Source organism: Chrysochloris asiatica, unplaced genomic scaffold, assembly GCF_000296735.1.
Source record: "Chrysochloris asiatica unplaced genomic scaffold, ChrAsi1.0 scaffold00465, whole genome shotgun sequence".
Lineage (NCBI taxonomy): Eukaryota > Metazoa > Chordata > Mammalia > Afrosoricida > Chrysochloridae > Chrysochloris > Chrysochloris asiatica.
Window position 1 is genome coordinate 36,402 of NW_006408983.1, and position 20,765 is coordinate 57,166.

Genomic DNA, 20,765 nt, shown 5'->3' on the forward strand with positions numbered 1-20,765 from the left:
TGCCATCGAGACAGTACCGACGCATAGCGACCCTATGTACAACAGAACAAAACACTGCCCAGACCTGGGCCAACCTCATACTCATTGCTACGTCCTGAACCCATTGCTGCTTCCACTTTGCCAATCCATCTCGTTGGGAGTCTTCCTCTTTTTCTCTAACCCTCCACTTTACCAACAATGATATACTTCTTCAGGGACTGGTCCCTCCTGACAGTATGTCTGAAGTATGAGAGAAGTCTGGCCATCCTGGCTTCCAGGGAGCACTCTGGCTATAGTTCTTCCTACACAGACTGGTTTGTTCTTTTGGCAGTCCATGTTACTTTTTTTTTTTTTTTAATAAGAGCGTATTTATTTGTCACACATAGAAATTTCTTATTTTTGACTGGATTCCAACTTGGAGGTAGAAGCTTTCAGTGAGGACAGCCTCCGTCTCTTGGCAATCTGTTTCTGACGTTTTTCTTTGGCCTCCTTCATCCTCTTGGCTAAAAGCTTGGCATATTCTGCAGCCTCCTCATTTTTCTTAGTGTGTTGTTTCTTCAGAGCAATACACTGATTTTGTGTTGCAGAGTAACAAGACGCTGTATCTTGGGCGCTTTGGTCCTGGGTTTCTTGTCTTCTTTGTTCAGTGGCTTTCTCACAACATACTGGCGGGCATCATCTTCTTCAGAGAGATTGAAAAGTTTGCGGATTCTGCTAGCTCTCTTGAGCCCCAGGAGACAAGGCACAGATGTATCTGTCAGTCCTGGGATATCTTTCTCTCCTTTTTTTACAATAACTAAGTTGAGAGCACTCAAGTTGGCATCCACAATGCAACCCCAGACAGATTTGTGCTTGCTTTCTCCAGTTCTCCAGTTCTCCTTGGTCTATAACAGGAATGCCCCTTACTCAGAAGCAGGCAGACATGGCCATGGGTCAAGACACCCTGCTTCATGGGAAAACCCTGCTTGTCATTCCCACCATTGATGCGGACAACATAACCCTTCCACTCATCCCCCAGCCAGTCAGCAGCAACTTCTGTGGCCATTCGTTTCTCATAAAAAGTACGAAGCTTGTGTTCATCGCCCACTTCAATGAGTTTTTGGCAGCCAATGACTGGGAAGGAGATGTTCAGCTTCATGGTGAAGCAGCCGATGGCCTCCTTGGTGTCACGAAAAAGAGCTCCATGTTACTTTTAGCATTCCATTCCAACACCCTAGCTCAAATGCATCAATTCTTCTGTGGTTTTCCTTATTCACTGTCCAACTTTCGCATGCATATGAGGTTGTTGAAAATACCACGGATTGGGTACTTTAGTCCTGAAACTGACATCCTTGCTCTTCAACACTTGAAAGAGGTCTTGTGCAGCAGATTTGCCGAATGCAATAGGTCATTTGATTTCTTGACTATTGCTTCCATGAGTGTTGATTGTTGATCTGAATAAAAAGAAGTCTTTGACAAGTTCAATCTTTTCCTCATTTATATGGATGTTGTTTATTGGTTCAGTGTTGAGGTATTTTGTTTTCTTTACTTTGAGGTGCAGCCCATACATGGTCTTTGGTCTTCATCAGTTAAGTATTTAAGTTCTCTTTACTTTCAGCAAGCAAGGCTGTGTCATATGCGTATCACAGATTGTTAATGAGTCTTCCTCCAATTCTGATGCCATGTTACTTTTTTCATATAATCCAGCTTCTCCGATTATTTGCTCAGCATACAGGTTGAATAAATATGGTGAAAGAATACAAACATGGCTCACACCTCTCCTAATTTTAAACCATTCGGTGTTCCCTTGTTCTGTTTGAACAACTCCCTCTTGGTCTATGTACAGGTTCCTCATGAGCACAATTAAGTGTTCTGGAATACTCATTCTTTGCAATGCTGTTCATAGCTAATCATGATCCACATAATTGAAAACACTTGTATCATCAATAAAGTTATCAGCCAAGATCCATCTGACGTCAGCAATGATATCCCTAATCTATGTCCTCTTCTCAACCTGTCTTGAGCATCTGGAAGTTCTCTGTAAATGTATTGCTGCAGCCATTTTTTATTATCTTTAGTAAAACTTCACTCACATGGTTTATCAATGGTGTTGTCCAACGATTTCTGTACTCTGTTGGGTCACCTCTCTTTGGAATGGGTATGAATATGGATCTCAGATATATTCAAATAGTTGTTTTCCAAATTTCTTGGCATAGATGAGTGAGTGACTCCAGTGCTGTCTCATTTTGTTGGAAGATTTAAATTTGTACTTCATCTATCTCTGTTGCCTTGTTCTTTGCCAATGACTGCAACGCACTTTGAACTTCTTCCTTCAGGACCATTGGCTCTGGATCATATGCTACCTCTTGAAATGGTTGAACATCAACCATTTATTTTTGGTACAGTGACTCTGTGTATTCCTTCCACCTTCTTTTGTTGCTTTTTGCATCATTCAATATTTTGCCCATTAAATCCTTCAAGGTTTGAATTTTTTCTTCAGTTTACTAAGCTTGAGAAATGCTGAATGTGTTCTTCCCTTTTGGTTTTCTAAATTCAGGTCTTTGCATATTTCGTCATATTTGAGTTTGTCTTCTCGAGCTACCTTTGAAATTTTCTGTTCAGCTCTTTACTGCCTCACTTCTTTCATTTGATTTGGCATCTCTATGCTGGAAAACAAGTTTCACAAGTCTCTTCTGACATTCATTTTGGTCCTTTCCTTCATTCTTGTCTTCTTAATGATCTTTTGCTTTCTTCCTATATGGTGTTCTTGGTGTCATTCCACAATTCTGATTTTCGGGCTTTAGTATCTAATGCATCAAGTCTATTCTTCAGATGATCTCTAAATTCAGGTGGGATATATTCAAGGTCATATTTTGGCTATCGTGAACTTGTTTTCATTTTCTTTAACTTCAGCCTGAATTTGCATATGAGCAATTGATGGTCTCTTCCCCAGTCTGCCCCGGCCTTGTTTTGGCTGATGATATGGAGCTTTTCCACCATCTCTTTATACAGATGTAGTCAATTTGATTTCTGTGTATTCCATCTGGTGAGGTCCAGTGTGTATAGTCATCTTTTATATTGTTTAAAAAAAGGTATTTACAATAAAAGAGTCATTGGTCTTGCAAAATTATATCATGTGATCTTCAGCATTATTTCTGTCACCAAGGCCAAAACTTCCAACTACTGATCCTTCCTATTTGTTCCCAACCTTTGCATTCCAATCACCAGTAATAATCAATACATCTTGATTGCATGTTTGATTAATTTCAGACTAAGAAAGTTGGTATCATTCTTAAATTTAATCATCACTGGCTTTAGTAGCATAGTGGTTACGAGTTGGGCTACTAACCTCACAATCAGCAGTTTGAAACTACAGCAGTTCTGCATGAGAAAGATGAGGCTTTCTGATCCCGTAAAGATTTACAACCTCGGAAACCCTGTACAGGGTCACTATGGATCGGAACCAACTCGACGGCACTTAACAACAGCAACAAATGTAAAGTTGAATAATATTGGTATTAACTGGTATTCCTTGTAGGCACATGGATAATATACTATCATAGACAGGCTTGTATTTCAAGGCAAATCTTGATATGTTCTTTTTAATGATGAATGTGATGCCATTTCTCTTCAATGTGTCATACCTGTCATAATAAAACATGTGTTTTTCAGATTCAAATTGGCCAATACCAGTCCATTTCAATTCACTATGCCTAGGATATCGATGTTAATGTGTTCCATTTTATTTTTGACAATTTCTAATTTTCCTAGATTCATACGTCATACAGTCCATGTTTTGGTATTAATGGATTTTTTTTTTTTTTTCTTTTTTGCAGCTGTTTCGCTTCATTTTGAGTTGTGTCCCATCAGCAAATGTAGGTCCTGAGGGCTTAACTCCATTTGCATCATCACAGTCAATTCTACTTTGAGGAAGCAGCTCTTTCCTAGTCACATTTTGAGTGCCTTCCAACCTGAGGGCCTCATCTTCTGGCACCATATCTGACAATATTTTGGTGCTCTTCATCATGTCAATATTAAATATTCTGGTGCTTACAGTGTTCCACTGCTAAGGTTTTCAGTGACTACATATTCACAAGTAGTCTATCTCGCCTTCCTCTTAATCTGTCTTCATCTGGAAGCTCAGCTGATACCTGTCCACTGCGGGTGACCCTGGTGGTATTTAAAATACCCGTAGCATAGCTTTCAGAATCACAGCAACATGCAAGCCACCACAGTATGACAAACTGACAGACAAGTGGTGGATATATACTATAGTTGTTGTATTAGTGCTATTTTTGTTGTAAGGCATGTCGTCAAGTTGTTTCTGACTATGGTGACCTTATGCACAATAGAATGAAACACTGCCTGATTCTGCACCATCCTCACAATAGTTGCTAAGCTTGAGTCCATCGTTGCTGCCACTGTTCAGATTCATCTCTTTGGGGGTCGTCCTCTTTTTCACTAATGCTTCACTTAGTAAACATGATGTCCTTCTCCAGAGACAGCCCCTCCTGATAATAAATCTGAAGTATGAGAGACAAAGCCTTACCATCCTGGCTTCTAAGGAGCAGTCTGGCTGTACTCCTTCCAACAGATTGGTTTGTTCTTTTGCCAGCCCATGGTACAGTTAATATTCTCCTCCAACACCATAACTCAAATGCATCAATTCTTCCATGGTCTTCCTTATTCACTGTCCAACTTTATATACATATGAAGTTACTGAAAATATCATGGATTGGGTCAGGTGAACCTTTGTTCTCAAACTTTGCTCTTGAACACTTTGAAAGGTCTTATGCAGTAGATTTTACCTACTGTAATACGTGGTTTGATTTCCTGACTGCTTTTTCCATGAGTGTTGATGGTGGATCCCAGTAAAATGAAGTCTTGACAAATTCAATCTTTTCTCCATTTATCATGATGTTATTTGTTGGCCCAGTGGCAAGAATTTTTGTTTTTTTTTTCATTGAAGTTCAACTCATATCAAAGGCTGTGGTCTTTGTTTTCATCAGTAAGTATTAATGTCCTCTTGGGTTTCAGCAAGCAAGAGCGTATCATCTGCATGTTGCAGTTTGTTAATGACCCTTCCTCCAATCCTGCCACCACGTTCTTCTTCATGTAATCTGGTTTTTCAAGTTATTTGTTCAACATAGAGATTAAATGTTGTTGCTAAGTGCCGTCGAGTCAATTCTGACCCATAGCGACCCTGTACAGGGTTTCCGAGGCTGTAAATCTTTATGGGAGCAGAAAGCCTCATCTTTCTCCTGCAGAGTGGCTGGTAGTTTTGAACTGCTGACCTTGCGGTTCGCAGCCCAATTCGTAACCACTATGCTACCAGAGCTCCTTGAATAAGTATGGTAAATGAATACAACCCTGGTGCACATCTTTCCTTATTTTAAACCACTCAGTGTCCCTTTGTTCTGGCACAGGGTCCTCATGAGCACTCATTCTCTGCATTATCCATAGCTTGTCATGATCCACACAGTCGAACACCTTTGCATAGTCGGTTTTTTTTAATTACTAAGTGACATCAGTTGATTCTGACAACTCATAGAGTTTTCTCGGCTATATTCATTAGGAGAGAAGAGTGCCAGCTCTGTTCTTCTGTGGACTTGCTGGTGGGTTTGAACTGCTGACTTTCAAGTTAGCAGTCTAGTATTTAACAATTGCACCTTGTATACTAGGCTTATTGTTGTTGAGTCTTCTCCAACTTGTACCAACCCTATAGTACATGTAGTGTTGTTGTGCCGTGGAGTCATAGAGACCCTGTAAGGGATTTCCAAGACTGTATATCTCTATGGGAGCAGAAAGCCTCATTTTTCTCCCATGGAACTGCTGGTAGTTTCGAACTGCTGACCTTGAAGTTAGCAGCCCAACTTGTAACCACTATGCTATCAGAACACAGTAGAACAATTGCACTATAAGGATTCCAATGCTTTAAGGAAGGAAAATGTCACATTTTTTCTACTGTGGAGCAGTTAATGGGTTGAAACTTCTGACCTTTAAGTTAGCAGCTGAGTACTTAACCACTGTTTTGGTGAGTAGCCCCTGGGATCTCTTTGTCTCTCCATGTGTGGAAGAAAGAAGAGCAATGAAAATTGAAGATGCTCAGAACACATGAACCTCAGTTGCTATGACTCTGGGACCAAGAGAACTAGATGGTTCTACCAGCTACCACTACCAACTGTTCTGAAAGGGATCACATTAGAGGTCACAGATAGAGTGGGAGACAATGTGGAACAAAACTCAACATTATAAAATTATAGAAAGATCAAAAGGTCCACAATTCAAACCCACTAGCTGCTCTCCAGCTAAAAAATGAGGTGATTGTCTTTTATAAAGATTTCTAGCCTCAGAAACCCTATGAGGGCAGTTCTGTTCTGTCCTATAGGAACTCTAAGAGTCACAATTAACTCGATGGCAATATGATTGAAATCTGAGATCAATAGACATCAGGTGACTTGGTGGTTTCTGTGGCTCCTATTCATTTGAAATTGCCTAAAGTTAAATTCTTTGAAGAAGACAAACTTTAAGCAGCCTCATGATTATCACAATTGTGTAATTCCAGAGGGGTCTTGTAATTTTATGATTACTGATCTCCACTCCTGTAGTGCTCTAAGATAAACACTGGACTGCTCACCACGAAGTTAGTTGGTGGTTCAAACCTACCAGATGCTCTTTGAAAACCCTCTCTGGGTTGCTATGAGTCAAAACTGACCTGACAGCACTTAACAGTGACAGCAGATTTCCACATTATTTCTTTTTATCTGTTCTTGGGTGCAGTTCACATTAATCAATGAGTGATATTTATAAATACACTCAGAGGAATTTTTCCATTCCTATTCCTCAGTTTTTTTTCTTCTAACACTAATTTTAAGAAGGTTATTGTTGTCATTGTTAGGTGCCTGCTAGTTGGTTCTGACTCATAGTGACCTAATGCACAATAGAATGAAATACTGCCCACTCTATGCCACCCTCACAATTATTGTTACGATTGAGCCCATTGCTGCTGCCACTGGGCCAATTCATTTCCTTGAGGCACTTCCTTTTTTGCCCTGGCCCTCCACTTTAGGAGACACGATGTCCTTCTCTGGGACTGTTTCCTCCTGATAATATGTCCAAAGTGTGAGAGACAGTCTCACCATCTTGGCTTCTAAGGAACATTCTGGCTATAATTCTTCCAACACAGATTTATGTGATCTTCTAGCAGGCCATTCTTCTCCAACGCCATAACTCAAATACATCAATCTTCTCAGTCTTCCTTATTCACACTGTCCAAATTTCACATACATATTAGCCTATTGAAAATACCATGGGAGAGTCACCTGGTATTCAGGTGGAGGTGACACCTACGGAGCTGACTGTGGTGTGTATCCCAACAGCTGGCTCGGGTTTGTTGTTAGGGGTCAACAAGTCGTCTCTAACCAGTGACAACCTATGTGTAAAAGAGTGAAATATTGCCAGCGGCAAGGCCATCTTCATAGTCATTGTTATGTTTGAGTTCATTGTTGCGGCTTATGTGCCAATCTCATTGAGGGTCTCTCTTGTTTCCACTGACTAAACAGGATATCCTGTTCTAGCGATTGGTCTTTTCCTGATGTGTCCAGAAAAAGTGAACGCATCACACCATACTTGCTTCTAAGGAACAAGTATGTATCACACCATACTTGCTTCTAAGGAGCAAGTATGTATTTCTCCCAAGACTGATTGACCTGGGACAGACAGCCTCCTGGAATACTCCAGCAGCTGGCTGACAGACTAGTGGCCTGTAATCATCAGTGGCTTATCACAGGAGCCGGCAGAGGGCGCACCAGACCGGAAAACACCCTGGGGTAGAGAGTGAGGGAGGAGCAGGTGGAATAATTAAGACCAGCTGTAAGTCTGTTATGTTGTGGCATCACACAACACTCTCTGCCCACCCCACCACCACTCTTATTAACTACCAACCAACCGGAGAAAGGAGACATGGTAATCCACTTAGATAACGTTTCTGCCTCCTAGTGGAATAAGGGATCATTACGGAAATTAGAGCAAATAAAAAATTTTAGTTACATTTCATATTCATCAAAGTTTGTGGATTGGGTTCTGAACTCATCATTGAACTTAGGTTTCTCTAGATCCAAAATTTTCTCATTTCACTACACCAGGATGAAACGTTTTCTGAGCCAGAATGTATCTGTGATTTAAATAGAAGCTGCTATCTCTGGCTAACATCATTATTTTTTTAAAATAAACAATCCAAACCAAGTTCATTCAATGTTCGTTTTTCCCCACATCATTCAATTTAATGAGATTTCCTCAGTATTTTACCAAGGTGAATCACCAGGGGTTTCGTCTAAAATATTATCAGGTACTCTATTTAAAATAAGGAGCTCTGGTAGCGTAGTGAGTACAAATCGAGCTGTGAACCATAAGGTCAGCAGTTCGAAACTACCAGCTGCTCCGTGGGAGAAAGATGAGGCTTTCTGCTTGTGTAAAGATTTACAGCCTTGGAAACCCTGTACAGGCTCGCTATGCGTCAGAACTGACTTCACGGCACATAACAAAAACAACTATTTAAAATAGAATATTTTTTCCATGAAGACATAAGGACTTGAAGATAGAACTCAGTCACACCATACATGAGAGCCTCTCACATAGGAATTATTTACTTCTGTAGGAATTTTAACATTTTGATATAACCAAAATGCCCTCAATCCTTACTATCATATTCACAAAGAAGAACAAGTTTAAGGGATATTTACATCAAAATTGTACTGCTTTACAGCGCATATCCTCGTTTAGGCTTGCCCAATGATGCCGAATTTCCAAGTCTTTCTCAGCCTTCATTTTAAGAAGTTATGTGACTTGCCCAGGATCATACAGGTTGCTGGTGGCTGAATGGTATTTACTGACCCTGTGGTGTGTTTTGTTTGACCTCTGAGTAAATAATGTACAAAGAATGAGACTGGTCTTGTGGAGTTGTAGAGATTGACTTTGCTAACCATGAGTCTAGTCAGTGTGAGGCTTTTTCCTGGCTGGTCTTCCATAGAAGTTGTGCTGTACTCTGGTCCTGGGAGGAACCTTCTCAATGGTTTATACCAACAATAACAACAACAAAACTCTTCAAAGCCATTGCTGTCCTGTTGCTTACGATTTATGGGCACTGCATGTATTACAGAGTAGAAACACTGCATAAGACTTTCTTGGCTGTACTCTTTGTGGAGGCAGACCATCAGGCTTGTCTTTTGAGGTGCCACTGGTGGGTTAAACACCAACCTTCAGTTTAGTAGTCAGCCCAAAGCATTTGTGCCACCTGAAGACAACAATGGTTAATAACTCTAAACTTCAACTGCCTGGCTTTGATTCTGATCAGCAGCTCTGGCTTTAGCACTGAAATAGAAATCTAATAAAAAGAAAATGGGCCTAAACATTGCATATCAAAACCCACTGCTTTCCAATGAATTCCAGCTCTTAACTTTGCATACGCATCTTGCGATATTGATGCTTGCTCAAATTCAGTCCTGGTAAGAGTATCTCAGTGTAAAGAAAACCAAAAGTCCTCACAATTGAACTAATAAATCTCTGTCAAAATAAATGGAGAAAAGATTGAAATTGTCAAAGATTTCATTTTACTTGGATCCACAATTAACACTCATGGAAACAGCAGTCAAGAAATCAAATGATATATTGCATTAGGTAAATCTGCGGCACAAGATCTTTTAAAAGTGTTAACAAGCAAAGATGCCACTTTGATGATTAAGTTGTGCCTGTCTAACCCAAGCCATGGTATTTTCGATCAGTTTATATGCATGTGAAATTGGACAATGAACAGGAAACACTGGACAAGAATTGATGTATTTGAATTATGGTGTTGGTGAGGAATATTGAATGTATCAGGGACTTTCCAGAATAACCATGGGCTGAGTATTCCATAGACTCAGAAGAACAAACAAATCTGTGTTGGAAGAAGTACGGTAGGATTGCTTTTTGGAGGCGTGGATGGTAAGGTTTTCATCTCATGTATTTTGGACATGTTATGAGAAGGGACCAATCCCTGCAAAAGGACATCATGCTTGATAAAGTGAAGGGTCAGTGAAAAAGAGGGGCAAGATTAGGCAGTGTTTTCTTCTGTTGTACATAGGGTTGCTTTGAATCAGAACTAACCAGCTGACTTTTAACAGCAAGAACAGCTGGTTTCACTTGCAGTAGAGACAAAATTCCTCTAGAGGGCACTCACAGATTCCCCATGACTTGAGAACTCACTAACACAGTTTTACAGAAATGGCACAGACTCTGATGCAGAGTGTAACCAGATTTATATAAATAGAGAAATGTGGATATGTAGATTTTCATCAGCAAATAATACACCCTTTGTTCTTGCTTATTGGCATATGAAAGTCACCCACATGCGGCAAAGTAAAATAGAATGTATTTGTATTTCCTTGTGAATGAATGGTCAACCTTCACCTCTAAGAGAGTTTGTTGTAGTTCACTGGCGTGTCATATTTATAATTATCAGGAGAGGTAAGGAAATGGAAAGGTTCAACAGCCTGACTCTTCAAAATTGGAGCTGTTGGCCCTGGGAACTTCGTGTTCTGCCTGAGCTCCGTGGAAAGCCTCTGGAATGGTCATGTGACCTCTCATTGGCCACCTGAGAAAATCAGCTCTGGTTAGATTAGATGGACTATAATTGGCTTTTGTAGTTGTTAAAAACACATTTTGGGCTTACATTTCTCCATGTTTTGAAAGGAGCGTGTTTTACTTGGATCAGTTCTGTGTAGAGGAGATTTAAGCGCGCTTTGGGTGGGTGGATGGGTGAACTGGAACACTGCTTCCCCAAGACCATGCCTGTCTCCCACACCTCCCCTGCGCTTGCCCTTGTCCTCCCTTCCACGCCTGGGGTCAGGAAGAGGGTGAGTCCTGTTCGTAGGTCTGTATTATAATTTGGAAGGGAATATTGGTCTGGAGGATTTTAAGGGTTCTTTTTAACTCTTTAGTGCTGTGATTCCATGAATTTTCAAATTTTGTTGTGAATATATACATTGAAAAAGGATCCCTCGTGGCGCAGTGGGTTATGAGCTGGGCAGCTAACTGTAAGGTCAGCAGTTAAAATCTACCATCCGCTCCACAGGGGAAAGATGAGACTTTCTGTTTCGTAAAGATTTACAGCTTCAGAGTTGCAGCCTATACAAGATTGCTAAGAGTCGAAACCAACTCGGTGGCACACAACCACCACCAACACCATACGTAGAAAAAAGGAGTTCCTGGATGTTGCTAACAGTTAATGTGCTCAGCTGCTAACCAAAAGTGTGGAGGTCCGAGCTCACTCACAGGCACCTTGGAAAAAAGTCTTCGTGATCTCCTTAGGAAACACTAGCCACTGAAAACTCTACGAAGCACAGTTCTAGCCTGACATACGTGCGGTCTCCATAAGTCAGGTCCACTCCATAGCAACAGGTACATAGTCTTTTCTATAGATTGTTTGGTAATGTTTGGGGAGCTCACTTTTAACATACATCTGCAGTTGTTGTTAAGTGCCATCGAGTCAGTTCTGACCCATAGTGACCCTATCTAGGGTTTCTGAGGAGCAGCTGGTGAGCTTGAACTATCCACCTTCTGGTTCAAACCCACTTTGCAGTCCAGCACATTAATCCACAGCACCATACCAGGACTTCACCCCTATAGTTAGTGGGTTGTATATTAAAGTCAGGAGTACTGGTGTGGCACTGTGGGTTAATCGGCTGGACTGCAGGGTCAGTAGTTCAAGTTTACCAGCCGCTCCTCGGAAACCTTATACAGGGTTGCTATGATGGCACTTAACAACAACAACAACAACAGAATGCTTAAACCTTAAGAAGGTGTAGGGAGTATCTGAAAGGCAGTGTGCTGGATTCTGAACAGAGTTCCCAAGGAATGGCTCAGGAAATAATCTGGTAAAGCAAAGCATTCACTTTCTTTGTTATCTTCAGAAGCATGTTTTCTATTCTCACTCACTCACCAGACCCCTATCTTATCTTTTTCCAACTTCCAAGTCAAGGATCATTAGTTAGCAAGGGACAGGAATTCGCCAAACTATATGAAAGTATATAGTGAAATCTCTTGGGAAAGAAAGTCAGAAAGTGCAGGCAGACTTCTTGGGACGTAGAAGGTCATGGGATGGCTACTCTGGCCGTATCTCACTTCCTAGGATTATGTAGTAGACCTGTCAGTTTGTCATAGTGTGCTGGCTGTGTGTTGCTGCATGTTGAAAGCTACCCACAAACAACGCCCATGAAAGCAGCATTCCAGAAATCAAACGACATATTGCATTGGGCAAATCTGCCAAAGAAAACCTCTATAAAGTGTTAAAGAGCAAAAGTGTCATTTTGAGGACTAAGGTGTGCCTACACCATGATACTTTTAATTGCATCATATGCATGTGAAACCTGGACAATGAATAAGGAAGACTGGAGAATTGATGCATTTGAATTATGGTGTTGGCAGAGAATATTGAAGGAACCACTGATTGCCGGAAGAATGAACAAATCTGTTTCAGAAGTACCGTCAGAATGCCCCTTAGAAGCAAGGATGGTACGATGTCACCTCATGTACTTTGGACATGTTATTAGGAAGGACCAGCCCTCGAAAAGGACATCCTGTTTGGCAAAGTGAAGAGTCAGTGAAAAGAGAAAGATCCTCAATGAGATGGACTGAAGCACGCACAGCAACTGTGAGCTCTAACATAGCAACAATGTGAAGATGGCTCATGGCCAGGCCGTGTCTTGTTCTTTTATACCTGGGATTGCTATGAGTTGGAACTGACTGAACAGCAACCACACAACCTTACACAAACCACCCTGGGTGGCATACATGGCTTTTAAGCTGTTGGCTGCTAACTGAAAAATTGGCGGTTTGACCTGTCAAAGAGAAATTGATAGCAGATAACTTGCTTTGATTTAGGGGTTTTCTTATTCATGGAACCAAATATTCACTCTATATTCCTGACCAAAGTTAATTCTGCCAGTGGTTTTTCTCTCACCCAAAGTTGCAAATCTTCTCTTTCCTGTTGGAAGCTGGATTTTCTGAGTTTGAATTTCAAAATACATGGTTGAGTGGAGGACCTGATATTGTCTTGTGACCCAACACCAGTTGACCTCATTAAAAGTGGGAGAACAAGGCTGAATCAATCATACAAGTTCTGACAATTCCCTTCTGTATAGTTCAGTCCCCTTTTCATTATAAGCCTAACTGTGCCTAACTTTTTCTAGTCATGTGCTTTTTTCTGGACTCAAAATGGTCTTCCTAGATGCATATAGTTAATAACTGCTCAGAATAAACCTTATGTTCAAATTCTGCTGAGTTTTTAAAATATATTTTTATTTTTTAAAAGTTTTTATTGTGATTTGAGTGAAAGGTTACAGGGCAGGTCATCAGTTTTACATTCAACAAATCATATACTTTGTTTCATTACAATGGTTATAATCCCCTCCATGTACCATCAGTTAATAGTATTTCTCTCTTATTCATTTTAGCTCTTTTTTTTTCTTTTAAACACTCAGGCATATATAATAATTTATACCACCAAAGGGCGCATTCTGCAAGTCTGTCTCCTGGTCTCCAGCTCTCAGTCCCTCTCTTTACATGGATTTAGAGTCCTCAGCTGCTCCCTCTCTCCATGTCCCCACCTCTACCTCCATCTCTGATGTCACTGCTTCTCTGGATAAGGTCTCACATTCTGCTCGTGCTCTTCTCCCTTGATGGTTCTAGGGTCCTCTGTTCCTGGACTGTAAAATTAACTACTCCCCGTTTTTGTTACAAAACTTCTACCTTTACAACTGTGACACTTGCAATTAGTCATGATAGTAATTATTCACTATTGAATCATAAAAATCTTATCCCCATCTCTTTTTTACCAGACAAGATGAAAACTATTCCGTGGAGACTCTATCTTCCTCCACAGACTCTTAAATTAAACTTCCTCTTGCAACCTTGTAAGCCAGTCACTTTGAGCCTTTATCACCACCTCATTTTTGGTAGCCAGTATGGAAGTTGCCCATCCCTGTCTACCCTGTGTACAGAGGGGATAAGATTAATATTTTGTGTGAAAACTCCTTCCCTCTCTGTTGGTATTTAGAGCTACTACCTCCATGAGTATGGATTCCTGGTGTGGCACTGTGGGTTAGTTAATGCACCAGACTGCAAAGCCGTTTGGACTGCAAGGTCGGCGGTTCAAGCTCACCAACTGCTCCTCAGAAACCCCATACAGGATTGCTATGGGTCGGAATTGACTCTCGACAGCACTTAACAACAACAACCTCCTTGAGTGTAGGTCAAGTTCATCAAATTGTAGCAATGTACTCTCATTTCCTTTATTTTTAAAAAAAGTTTTGTTTAAAATCTTCCTCTAGTCAAGTTCTGATTACCAAGCCATCGAGGCTAAGTCAAATGGGTACTATCTGCAAGTCTGAGTGTTCTTGTGCATCTCCCCTCACTTCATATCTACTGGATGCTTCATTCTCAGCTGTAGCCCTCTGTGGCTATGTCCTTGTCCATGGGTTCAGGTGTTCCCACACTTTGGTGGGTCTCACCACACTTTGGACCAACTAGCCCTTCCTCTTCTCTCTCTCATCTCCAGGTCAATGGGAGTCTATGGAACGTGGTTGAACTCAGCCCATTTCTTCATTGCTGCCTTTCCCCCTCTTCCACTCACTAGTAGACTAATGTGGTCGCCAGCAAGCTTACATGCCTGTTCATGTTTTTCCATTGTATCAGTCTTAGAGGGGAGGAGTTTTGATTATAATTATTTGGTGCAGAGGGCCAGAGAAAAAGAGGAAGACCACCAGTGAGATGGATTAGCACAGTGGAGGCAGCAATGGACTCGGGATTAGCAAAGATTGTGAGCATGGTGCTAGACTGAGCAGTGTTTCATTCTGTTGTACAAAGGGTCGCTATGAGTTGGTGCTGACTCAATGGCACCTAACAAACAGCAACAGTAACAACAACAATCCGGTGTGGTGCTGTAGGTTAAACACTGTTAACCATAAAGTTGATGGGTTCAAACCCACCAGTCACTCCTCAGCAACCTTATACTGGGTCACTATGAGTCAGAACCGACTCCACAGTACTTCACAACAACCCAGCAGCTCTGCGGAAGAAAGACCTGGCAATCTCTTTTTGTAGATTTCAGTCAAGGAAAGTCCATAGGGAAGTTCTAGTCTCTCACATGAGATTGACAACAACCGGATCATGTTGCCTCTGGGCTTTGCCTCACCTTGTCTTTTTCAGTTACCTTGGATTCGATTTGTCACCAACTGTCTATAACTGTAGCTTGCCATGATGTTGACTTTGACTCTTACTCCTCCTGGCTTTATGGACCAGCATTCACAACAGTCTAGCTCTAGTCTCCATGTCTTTGGTTCATATTCATGAGACCCTAAGCTTAATCACTACCCAACCACCAGAGACTGCTTAGAGAGGGAGTGGGTCCAATTAGCTCTGGACAGGGGCCTGGGGTCACCTGACTTTATACCCTTTCAGCAAGGATGGCAGAAGGGAATATATTCTCGGTGACCTTTTTGTCGTTTAGACAAATCCCTGAAGTAACAGGGATTTGACTTGCTGGAATATGTGAATGCACTTGCTTCCTCTTTATTTTCTTGAACAGGGTCTCCCATATTCATTTAGAAGCAGCCTGTTGTTTTTATTTTAGCTGTCATTGAGTCAATTCTGACTCAAAAAAGAGAGAGTCGATGATTAGCTTTGATTTCAAAACAAGGTCTGGTGATGGAAACATTGGGGAGCAGGTAAGGATAATGGCTAAACAGCATGATGAACATAACTAATGTCATTGAACTGTGCGTGTGGAAATTGCTGAAATGTTAAACGTTTTCTATAAATGTGCATAAATGTATAGAGACACATCTCATACACATTTCAGTTCATTTCATTGATTCCAATCCCCACAATGTGACATCACAAGATGGGCAAGTAGATACATTAACTTACTGGTTCAGACACTATTTGCTGAACAAATACTATGCACCTGCTCCAGAGGTGTAGCACTGAATGATTTAGACATGACCCTGCCCTAAACAATAGGTTTATCTCAGATACACAGAGAGGAAGGACATTTTTCTCTCTGGATGAAGATTTGTCATTGTTGTTTACTGTACTTTGTTCACTTGGAGATATTCTCTGGCCAAACATAACATGATTGCAAATGATGTTTTGGGCAACAAGGAAAGATGCTGGGTTAAAATTGTGTTTAATGAAAACTCATTTCCATCTGCAAAGTTTCCAAATGCCTACTGCTTCCTGGGAGCCCTGGTTTGATGCTGTGGGTTAATGCACTGGACTGCAATGTTGGTTTGAACAGCAAGGTAGGTGGTTCAAGCTAGCTGCTCCTTGGAAACCCTATACAGGGTCACTATGAGTCAGAACCAACTCAATGGCATTTACCAACAATGATTGCTTCTTGAATCATTCCAACATGTATGCACTTTTTTTCCATTATGTGCCCAGCAAATATTTATTCTGCTCCAATTTATAGACACTCTATCGGAGCTCACCAGTTGTTCTTCAAAAACCCAATACAGGATCACTATTGATTGGTACTGACTCGATGGCACTTAAAAAAAACCACAACAAATTAGGTACCAAAAGAGTCCTGGTGTGGTGACATGGGTGACATGTGCTTGACTGCAAGGTTGATTTGATGGCACTAACAACAAGAATAACAAGCAGTTTGTAAAAGGGATTGCTCAGGAGAATGCTAAGCAATTATATTGGTTTATCAATGGAATTGAATCCCAAAATAGATGTTGAAGTTATACAATCTACACATGTGAATATGAATGTATGTGTTTCCTAGTGTTGCTGTAAAATACGTATTCAATCAGTGTGCTGAGAAACTGGATTATATGAAGAAGAACGGGCATCAGAATTGGAGGAAGGCTCATTAACAACCTGCAATATGCGCTGATGATACAACCTTGCTTGCTGAAAGCCAAGAGGTCTTCAAATACTTACTGATGAAGACAAAGACCACAGCCTTTGATATGAGTTGAACTTCAATGTCAAGAAAATAAAAATTCTCACCACTGGACCAACAGACAACATCATTATAAATAGAGAAAAGGCTGAAGTTGCCAAAGACTTCATTTTGCTCGGATCAACCATCAACACTCATAGAAATAGCAGTCAAGAAATTAAATGACATATTTCATTAAGTAAATCTGCTGCACGAGACCTCTTTAATGTACTGAAGAGCAAAGATGTCAGTTTGAAGACTATGGTACATCTGATCCAAGCCATGGTATTTCCAATAACCTCATATGCCTGTGAAAGTTGAACAATGAGTAAGGAAGACCATAGAAGAATTGAGAGTTATGGTGTTGGAGGAGAATATTAAAAGTACCGTGGACTGTCAAAAGAACAAACAAATCTGTATTGGAAGAAGTACAACCAGAATGCTCCTTGGAAGCCAGATGGACGGACTTCATCTCTCATACTTTGGATATAGTATCAAGAGGGACCAGTCCCTGGAGAAGGACATCAGGCTTGGTAAAGTGGAGGGTCTTTCCAACGAGGTGGATTAGTACCGTGGCAGCTGCAATGGGCTCAGCCATAGCAGGACTTGTGAGGATGGCACAGAACTGGAACATTTTTTGTTCTGCTGTGCATAAGGTCACTGTGGGTCAGAAACAACTTGGCAGCACCTAACACCAAAAACCTGTAACAGAAAATTATCTTCTCATAATTCTGAAAGAATTCACATGATATCTGTCTTCACCAAGGTATCTCTAAGTCTGTGCTGCTCTTTATAAACCTCAAAAGTGATTAGACTTAGGACCCATACTACACCAGTATGACTTCAATGAATTGATTGATCACATTATTTTGCTGCTGCTAATACATGCCATCAAGTGGGTTCCAACTCACAGTGACCCTGTAGAAGGTTTCTACGGCTATAAATCTTTATGGGAGCAAAGCCTCATCTGTCTTCTGAGGAGTACCTGGTGGATTCAAACTTCTGACCTTGCAGATAGCAGCCGAACTCGTAACCCACTACACTATCAGGGTTCCTAATACTGCATTGTTGTTGTTGTTAAGTGCCGTCAAGTCGGTTCCAACCCATAGCGACCCTGTATAGGGTTTCTGACGGTGTAAATCTTTACGGGAGTAGAAAGCCTCATCTTTCTCCTGCGGAGCGGCTGGTAGTTTCAAACCGCTGACCTTAAGGTTCAAAGCCCAATTCGTAACCACTACGCTACCAGGCTCCTTAATACTGCATTAGATAACACTATATAAAGTGATTGCATTATTTTAGATTATATTGTGGAACGTTTACATATCACAATACACTTAATTCTATTACGCACACAGGGTGTGGATTCCAACATGTATTTTGGGAGAACACAGCTTAATTCATAACGAAGTCCGTGTCTGAGAATAAAGTCTGAAGATGGTATCAGATGACATGAGATCATCCTAGAATAGGAAGTTTCCTTTTTTTTTTTAGTATGAGTATCTTTTCATAAGTCTTTACAATATTGGTCTTCTGCAATATTTGTCGTTTTGTCACTGACTAATTTCACTCAGCATAATGTCCTCAAGGTTCATTCATGTTATACGATGGCTTGCAACTCCTTGTTATTCTTCAAGGAAGCATAATATTCATTCTATTATGTGTATATACCACAGTTTGTTTATCCATTCTTCTATTGGTGGGCACTTTGGCTGTCTCAATATTTTTGCTATTGTGAATAGTGCTGCTATGAACATTGGTGTGCATATATCTACTTGTGTTATGGCTTATATTTCTTGTGGATATATACCAAGTAGAGGAATTGCTGGATCATACGGTATTTCTGTTTCCAACTTTCTAAGGAAGTGCCATACTGTTTTCCAGAGTGGTTGGACCATTTCGCATTCCCACCAGCAATGTAGGAGGGTCCCAGTCTCTCCACATCCTCACCAGAACTTATTATCCTCTGCTTTTTGAACTTCATTGTTATTGCTGGTGTGAGATAATATCTCATTGTTGTTTTGATTTGCATCTCTATAATGGCTAGTGATCGTGAACATTTCTTCATATGTTTGTTGGCTGCCCAAATGTCTTCAGTAGGAAGGTTCTTATTCTAGATGATGTGTTCTTGCAAAAGATGAGAAGAGACACAGAAATTGAGACACAGAGTTATACTGTGCCATAAAGAACTACACTGCAGCTATGATTCAAGTAATCCTAGAATTGTCAGAAGCTGAAGAGACAAGTTCTTCCCCTGGGGCCTTTGAAGAGAATATGACCTTATTACACTCTGAATTTGAACTTCTAGTGCCACAATTGCAATACAATGGATTTCTATTGTTTAATGCTACCCAATTTGTGGAATTTTCTTACAACACCCCTAGGAAACTAATACAGACTGCAATGATGGACAGAGGCTGATCATGAACAGGCAGATATGCTAACCAGAGCTATGCTATCTATTCTGTAGCTTTCAGAAGTCTTTGGAGGTTTTAAGTATCACCCCCAATCAATATATTCAATCTATGCATTCTTCCTCACCAGTCAGCCCTCTTCTCCTCATCAGCATCTCTGCTTCTCTGACCTCTCATTTCCTTTCCTCCCTTGGCCACACAGTTTAGGATTTAATTACACTCTGCCTTGTTTGTCATTTATCCATTTCCTGTGAAATCTTCCTCTCCCTTTTTCTCTTCACTAGATGTAAAAGCTTTGTGACAGCAAGGAATATGTCTTATACCCCTAAGCATATGTTATTTCATTTAGTAGCATTTATCAAAGTATGTTACATGTGGCATTTTACATGTTACATGTGGAAAGTGAGGCATTTTAAGTAGTCCAGTAATTAATATTTTTTAGTTTAACACACTTATTCTAATGTGCAATAATGAGAAAATACCACGGACAAATCAAATCCATAATTTTACTGATGCATCTATTTTGGATGGGATTAACATAGGGTTTAAGTGAAAGAGCTAGTTGATTTAAAGGAAAGAAAATATCAGTGTCTCACAGCTACATCCAACATTGTAAAGTTGGTGAGCAAATGACTGACATTTGAGATCCAGCACAATGTGTGGCATGTCAGTGAGTGTTTGAGAAGTAATTTTGGGGACGTTAACTGAGATGCTTGTTTATTCTTTCACTGTTCATTTATTTCCAATTGTTAAGTGCTGTCAAGTTGGTTCTGACTCATAGAGACCCCGTATAGGGCTTCCAAGGAGTGGCTGGTGAGCTTGAACCACCATTTAGTGAACACTTTTTATGGTACAGATCCTAAGCTAATAAAATTCCAGCTCCAATATCATTGTTTTTTATCACTTTTAAGGAGCTCTGGTAGCATACTGGTTACAAATTGGGCTGCTAACCTCAAGGTTGGCAGTTCAAAACTACCAGTCATTTTGTGGGAGAAAAATGAGGCTTTCTGCTCCTGTAAAGATTTACAGCCTCAGAAACGCTGTGCAGGGTCACTATGAGTCAGAACCGACTCCATGGTATTTAACAACATTAACAACATCCCTTCTTACTAGTGTCCTCTTTCAGTGCAAATTCTTTTCCTGTTCTCTCACTACTTTCACTTCCCCGAACAACCCATACTTTCTTTTTTTTCTTTAAGGCATCTACAAAACACAGTTTCCCCTTCCTCCTATCTCTTGGAGCTAATTCTTCTACTAAAGAATCTTTCCCTCATCCTTAAAGACTGGTTTGGGTTCTTTGTGATTTTAAAATATGGCCACCAATTCTTTGACTCTGCTTTCTACAAGGAGTCCCTGGGTGGTGTAAATGATTAATGTACTCAACTGCTAACCAAAATATTGGAGGTTCA

General features: G+C 40.6%; 1 pseudogene; it reads right to left on the bottom strand.

Moving 5' to 3' along the window:
• Positions 1–372: 372 nt before the first annotated feature.
• Positions 373–1,117, bottom strand: LOC102811498 (annotated as a pseudogene).
• Positions 1,118–20,765: the final 19,648 nt, after the last annotated feature.